The sequence below is a fragment of the Scylla paramamosain genome, unplaced genomic scaffold, assembly GCF_035594125.1.
Source record: "Scylla paramamosain isolate STU-SP2022 unplaced genomic scaffold, ASM3559412v1 Contig68, whole genome shotgun sequence".
Lineage (NCBI taxonomy): Eukaryota > Metazoa > Arthropoda > Malacostraca > Decapoda > Portunidae > Scylla > Scylla paramamosain.
The window spans coordinates 65,001-72,500 of NW_026973733.1; positions in this window are offsets into that span (position 1 = coordinate 65,001).

A 7,500-nucleotide genomic window follows, 5' to 3' on the forward strand; every position below is an offset into this window, starting at 1 on the left:
AGCTCGCCGAGGTGGCGTCAAGCGCATCTCTGGTCTCATCTACGAGGAGACTCGTGGGGTGCTCAAGGTGTTCCTTGAGAACGTTATCAGGGATGCTGTCACCTATACCGAGCACGCCAAGCGTAAGACCGTTACTGCCATGGACGTTGTCTACGCCCTCAAGCGTCAGGGCCGTACCCTGTACGGATTTGGTGGTTAAATCGCTCCATTATTGAGATGGTGCCAGCTATTCAGCTTGCATTATCATCATTGAATAACATCATCTCCCGGACCTTTTTAAGGTCCACAAACATGAAAAGAAAGAAGGACCATAGACTACTATTATTACTACTACTTTCTCATAACCATGTTCACTATCACTATCTGAGCTAAGAAAAGAAACCATTATTAATTATAACCATCTTTCTCACTTCATCAGGTCTTCTCCAAGTATTATTATTATTATCATTATTATTATTATTATTATTATTATTATTATTATCATTATTATTATTATTATTATTATTATTATTATTATTATTATTATTATTATTATCATTGACTTATTTCAATGATCACGCCCCTCATCGTTCTCAGTTTCTCATAAAACAAAATATACATTGAGATGAAAAAGACGCTCAACATATCACAATAGGCAACACATCTAATCAACTCTCCACTGTGACACACAGCAGGTACATTAGTAGAAATATAGTATACATATTTATTCTCGGTCACTTGCGTGCCTGACTAAATAATAATAATAATAATAACAAATAACTAACTCGAAAATAAATACACTACTTGCTTATTATTGATATACCAGTATAGTCTACACAACTCTCTAGATGTTTGAACGTGTGGCTCCGAAGAGGAGCCGGATTGATGGTGATATTGGCTGAAGGGGAGGGAGGCCCTTTATTTACTTCTTCTCAGTCTTCTTGGGAAGGAGCACGGCCTGAATGTTGGGCAGCACGCCACCCTGTGCAATGGTGACTCCGGAGAGGAGCTTGTTAAGTTCCTCGTCGTTGCGGATGGCCAGCTGCAGGTGACGTGGGATGATGCGAGTCTTCTTGTTGTCACGGGCGGCATTGCCGGCAAGCTCAAGGACTTCAGCAGCCAGGTACTCCATAACTGCCGCAAGGTACACGGGGGCACCAGCACCCACGCGCTCGGCGTAGTTGCCTTTCCTTAGAAGGCGATGAATCCTGCCGACCGGGAACTGGAGTCCAGCACGACTGGAACGGGACTTTGACTTTCCCTTCACCTTTCCTCCCTTGCCGCGTCCAGACATGATAATGGATGTTGTGGTAGTAGTAGTAGTAGTAGTAGTTGTTGTTGTTGGTGATAAATGAGGAGCGCGAGTACTCTAACCTCGTCGGTAGCTCTGCGAGCAAGTAGTGAATTTTGGGAAAAACGGCTATATATACGCGAGATCAGATCGGCCCAGAGCGCGTCTGGACCAATCAGGACGCTCGCTGAGGTGGCGACTCCTGATCCTGAGTAGGCACGCTAATATATATACCACTTTTCAACTGAGAAAACGCACACTCGTTCTCACAGCAGTACGGCGACACTATGCCTCCCAAAGCATCAGGAAAGGCTGCCAAGAAAGCTGGCAAGGCACAGAAGGCCATTGCCAAGGGCGACAAGAAGAAGAAGCGCAGGAGGAAGGAGAGCTACTCCATCTACATCTACAAGGTGCTCAAGCAAGTCCACCCAGACACTGGCGTGTCCTCCAAGGCCATGTCAATCATGAACTCGTTCGTGAATGACATTTTCGAGCGCATCGCTGCCGAGGCATCCCGCCTGGCACACTATAACAAGCGCTCCACCATCACCAGCCGGGAAATCCAGACCGCTGTCCGTCTTCTTCTGCCTGGTGAACTGGCAAAACACGCTGTTTCTGAAGGCACCAAGGCTGTTACCAAGTATACCTCCTCCAAGTAAACAGGCGGCCAGTATACTGCTGCCAGTATAAAATAATACCCGGCTCCATTGGAGCCACACTTGAAAAGGAAAAAAGATACGATATAGACAAATGCATTATTATTATAATTATTGTTATTATTATTAATATTATTATTATTATTATTTTTATTATTATTATTATTATTATTATTATTATTATTATTATTATTATTATTATCATTATTAATAATATTAATATTGTTGTTTTTATTATGATTATTATTATAATAATTATTGTATCATTATTATTATTATTATTATTATTATTATTATTATTATTATTATTATTATTATTATGCTTATTATTATCGTGATTATTATTCTGTGGAGATAAAGAAAAGATAAAAAAAAAATAGAGATAAAGAAAGATAAAAATTCTCCCAAGTGAAAGAGATATGGCCATGGAAGAGGGAATAATAATAATAATATAAAAAAAAAAAAAGGGGGGAAGGATATTGAGTTGAAAGTCGATACCTGATACTGAAAGATGGAAAATAAATATTTTCTTCCACAAAACCAAACAGATTGTCTATGAAAATTCTTTAATGAAAGAGATGTTTGGCCCTAAAAAGGGCCTAGATATTGCTGTTATGAAGATCATTCGTGGATGACTTCTTAGGCACGCTCGCCACGGATGCGACGAGCCAGTTGGATGTCCTTTGGCATGATAGTCACGCGCTTGGCATGGATGGCGCACAGGTTGGTATCCTCAAACAGACCCACGAGGTAAGCCTCGGAAGCTTCCTGGAGAGCCATGACAGCAGAGGACTGGAAGCGGAGGTCAGTCTTGAAATCCTGAGCAATTTCACGCACCAGGCGCTGGAAAGGCAGTTTCCTGATAAGCAGCTCAGTGCTCTTCTGATAACGGCGGATCTCACGGAGAGCAACGGTTCCAGGCCTGTAACGGTGGGGTTTCTTGACACCTCCAGTGGCTGGAGCAGACTTGCGAGCTGCCTTTGTAGCAAGCTGCTTGCGGGGCGCCTTGCCACCAGTGGACTTGCGAGCCGTTTGCTTGGTACGTGCCATAGTTGTGGTAACAACAACTCACAACGAACACTCAGCTGAGTCTGCCCGCGCTTCCCACAAAATCCCTTTATATATGAATCGGGTGGGCCCGACGACTCCAACCCTGCCTTGTGATTGGTCAGAAACGTCCAGTGAGGCTCATCGCCCACGCAGTCACCGCATGAAAGATGTGATCATTATTGTTAGTCTAATTCATTTTGTTCTTATTCTTATTCTTATTCTTATTCTTTCTTCCCTCATTCATAACAAATCTTGGAAAATATACAGCAGAACTGACATGTCATTTAAAATTCTAAGACAATTAGCAAGAAAGTTGTGATATTCTTATTTTTTTCATTCTTTTTATTCTATTTTTTTCTTATTCTTGTCATAATTAATATTGTTATCTTTATTATTTTCATTTTTTTTTATTATTCTTCCTTATCTTATTCTTATTTATCCTACTTTTAGAGAGATGAGGCTTGTGCGGTCACCCATCCAAGTTCTGCCCGGACCCCCTGCTTAACCTTGCTGATCCCGCCGTCAGCTGATTGGTCAAGAGCGGAGAACAAGGTGTTGGGAGGGCTTATTTCTCTTATTCTTATTCTTTCCTGTATTGTTGTTGCATTGTTGTGCTGAAAATGTTGGAAAATATGCACTAAAATTAACCCTTCATTCATAATTCTACGACAATTAGCAAGAGAGATATATTATTACTTTTTTCCCTTATTTTTGTTCTTTTTATTCTTAATCTTCTTTTTTTTATTATAGTTGTTATTGTTATTTTATTATTTTCGTTTTTCGTTCATTCTCCTCATTCTTATTGCTATTTTTTTCTATTCTCAGAGAGATGAGGCTTTTGTGGTCACCCATCCAAGTTCTTCCCGGACCCCCTGCTTAACTGCGCTGATCCCGCCGTTAGCTAATTGGCCAAGACCGGAGAACTAGGTGTTGGGAGGCCTTCTTTCTATTATTCTTATTCTTTCTTCCCCCATTCATATCGTTGTATTGGAAATGTTGGAAAATATACAAAAGAATTCACCCTTCTATGACAATTAGGAAGAAAGACATGGGATGCTTTCTTTCTTTTTTTTTATATTCCTTTATTGTAATTTTTCTTATTCTTGTTATAATAATTCTTACTGTTATCTTTATTACTTAAAATTTTCGTTCATTCTCCCTATTCTTATTCTTATTTTTTTTATTTATTTATTTTTTTTCAGACAGATGAGGCTTGTGTAGTCACCCATCCAAGTATTGCCCGAAACCCCTGCGTAATCTCGACGATTTCATTTGACAATACCTATTTACTTATTTATTTATTATTATATTTATTAAAAAAAAAAAAGAAGAAAAGAAGATGAAGAATAAGGTATGTAATCGAAATACTCTCTCTATACTGTAGCAATAGTTTAGCTGGATGTACTTGTATTGTGTCAAAAATACTTGCAATATCTGCAATTGTAACCTGCAGTGTCGGCATAATGCATAATTAAGCAATGAAAAGAAAAATTAATAAAAGAATAAATGAAAAAAAGAAAGAAAAAAAGATACAATTAACAATTAAATATATTAGCTACCCCTCTACGTTTCTTTATCACTGCAGAAAAATGGAAACATTTTAACGTAGACTTGTCAAAATTCAACTGAAATTAAGGGTTAAATAAGGATTGTCACCCCTTCCCCAGAGGATATTCATTGTCTTTTAATATATATATATATATATATATATATATATATATATATATATATATATATATATATATATATATATATATATATATATATATATATATATATATATATATATATATATATATATATATATATATATATATATATTCTTTTTATTTAAAGTCTTATTTAGAGAGAGAGAGAGAGAGAGAGAGAGGTAACGTCCTTGAGGATAGCAGCTCGTCTACGCTCCGCTCAGTGATCAGCGTTAGAATGTAATTCCTCATTTCTTTAAAAAAAAAAAAAAAAAAAAAAAAACAGAAACTTTATTTAGGGGGCTTGCTGGAAACAAACTACAATGGAGGAAAGAACAATATGTCTGCTATATGACCCACCCAGTTAAATTTTCAAGAAGCAAACGCAAGTTGGAAAATACGAGGAAGATAAATTTTCATTTATATACGTTTTATGGTAATTTCTGCCACGCCTTCCTCTATTCATCAAACGTCACTGACACTTATTCCCTTTATTTTTTACTTTACAGAATCTTTTGTAGGGCAAGACTCTAGAGGATATGTGCTTTCATAAATTCTATAATGCTTTGCTTATCATAGAGACATAAAAAAAAAAAATAATAATAATAAAAATAAATAAATTAATTAATTTAAAAAATCAAAATAAATAGATATATAAATTAATTAATCAATCAAATAAATTTCTATGCTTCACCTTTATAGCATTCGTATGAATGTCAAAACAAAACAAAAAATATAAATATAAATAATAATATGAAAAAAAAAAATTACTAAATATATGAAAAATAGCATTACTACTACTACTACTACTACTACTACTACTGCTACTACTACTACTATTTTTTTTTTTTTTTTTATGTAGGAAGGACACTGGCCAAGGGCAACAAAAATGTAATAAAAAAAATGCCCACTGAAATGCCAGTCCCATACAGGGGTCAAAGCAGTGGTCAAAAAATGATGAATAAGTGTCTTGAAACCTCCCTCTTGAAGGAATTCAAGTCATAGGAAGGTGGAAATACGGAAGCAGGCAGGGAGTTCCAGAGTTTACCAGAGAAAGGGATGAATGATTGAGAATACTAGTTAACTCTTGCGTTAGAGAAGTGGACAGAATAGAGGTGAGAGAAAGAAGAAAGTCTTGTGCAGCGAGGCCACGGAAGGAGGGGAGGCATGCAGTTAGCAAGATCAGAAGAGCAGTTAGCATGAAAATAGCGGTAGAAGACAGCTAGATATGCAACATTGCGGCGGTGAGAGAGAAGCTGAAGACAGTCAGTTAGAGGAGAGGAGTTGATGAGACGAAAAGCTTTTGATTCCACCCTGTCTAGAAAAGCAGTATGAGTGGAACCCCCCTCAGACATGTGAAGCATACTCCATACATGGACGGATAAGGCCCTTGTACAGAGTTAGCAGCTGGGGGGGTGAGAAAAACTGGCGGAGACGTCTCAGAACACCTAACTTCATAAAAGCTGTTTTAGCTAGAGATGAGATGTGAAGTTTCCAGTTCAGATTATAAGTAAAGGACAGACCGAGGATGTTCAATGTAGAAGAGGGGGACAGTTGAGTGTCATTGAAGAAGAGGGGATAGTTGTCTGGAAGGTTGTGTCGAGTTGATAGATGGAGGAATTGATTTTTTGAGGCATTGAACAATATCAAGTTTGTTCTGCCCCAATGAGAAATTTTAGAAAGATCAGAAGTCAGGCGTTCTGTGGCTTCCCTGCGTGATATGTTTACCTCCTGAAGGGTTGGACGTCTATGAAAAGACGTGGAAAAGTGCAGGGTGGTATCTTCAGCGTAGGAGTGGATAGGACAAGAAGTTTGGTTTAGAAGATCATTAATGAATAATAAGAAGAGAGTGGGTGACAGGACAGAACCCTGAGGAACACCACTGTTAATTGATTTAGGAGAAGAACAGTGACCGTCTACCACAGCAGCAATAGAACGGTCAAAAAGGAAACTTGAGATGAAGTAAACAGAGAGAAGGATAGAAACCGTAGGAGGGTAGTTTGGAAATCAAAGCTTTGTGCCAGACTCTATCAAAAGCTTTTGATAATTATGTCCAAGGCAACAGCAAAAGTTTCACCAAAATCTCTAAAAGAGGATGACCAAGACTCAGTAAGGAAAGCCAGAAGATCACCAGTAGAGCGGCCTTGACGGAACCCATACTGGCGATCAGATAGAAGGTTGTGGAGTGATAGATGTTTAAGAATCTTCCTGTTGAAGATAGATTCAAAAACTTTAGATAGGCAGGAAATTAAAGCAATAGGATGGTAGTTTGAGGGATTAGAACGGTCACCCTTTTTAGGAACAGGTTGAATGTAAGTAAACTTCCAGCAAGAAGGAAAGGTAGTGTTGACAGACAGAGCTGAAAGAATTTGAATAGGCAAGGTGCAAGCATGGAGGCATTGTTTCGGAGAACAATAGGAGGGACCCCATCCGGTCCATAAGCCTTCCGAGGGTTTAGGCCAGCGAGGGCATGGAAAACATCATTGCGAAGAATTTTAATAGGTGGCATGAAGTTGTCAGAGGGTGGAGGAGAGGGAGGAACAAGCCCAGAATCGTCCAATGTAGAATTTTTAGCAAAGGTTTGAGCAAAGATTTCAGCTTTAGAAATAGATGCGATAGCAGTGGTGCCATCTGGTTGAAATAGAGTAGGGAAAGAAGAAGCAGCAAAGTTATTGGAGATACTTTTTGGCTAGATGCCAGAAATCACGAAGGGAGTTAGAGAGAGAGAGAGAGAGAGAGAGAGAGAGAGAGAGAGAGAGAGAGAGAGAGAGAGAGAGAGAGAGAGAGAGAGAGAGAGAGAGAATGTGTGTGTGTGTATATGTGTCGGTTGGGTTGT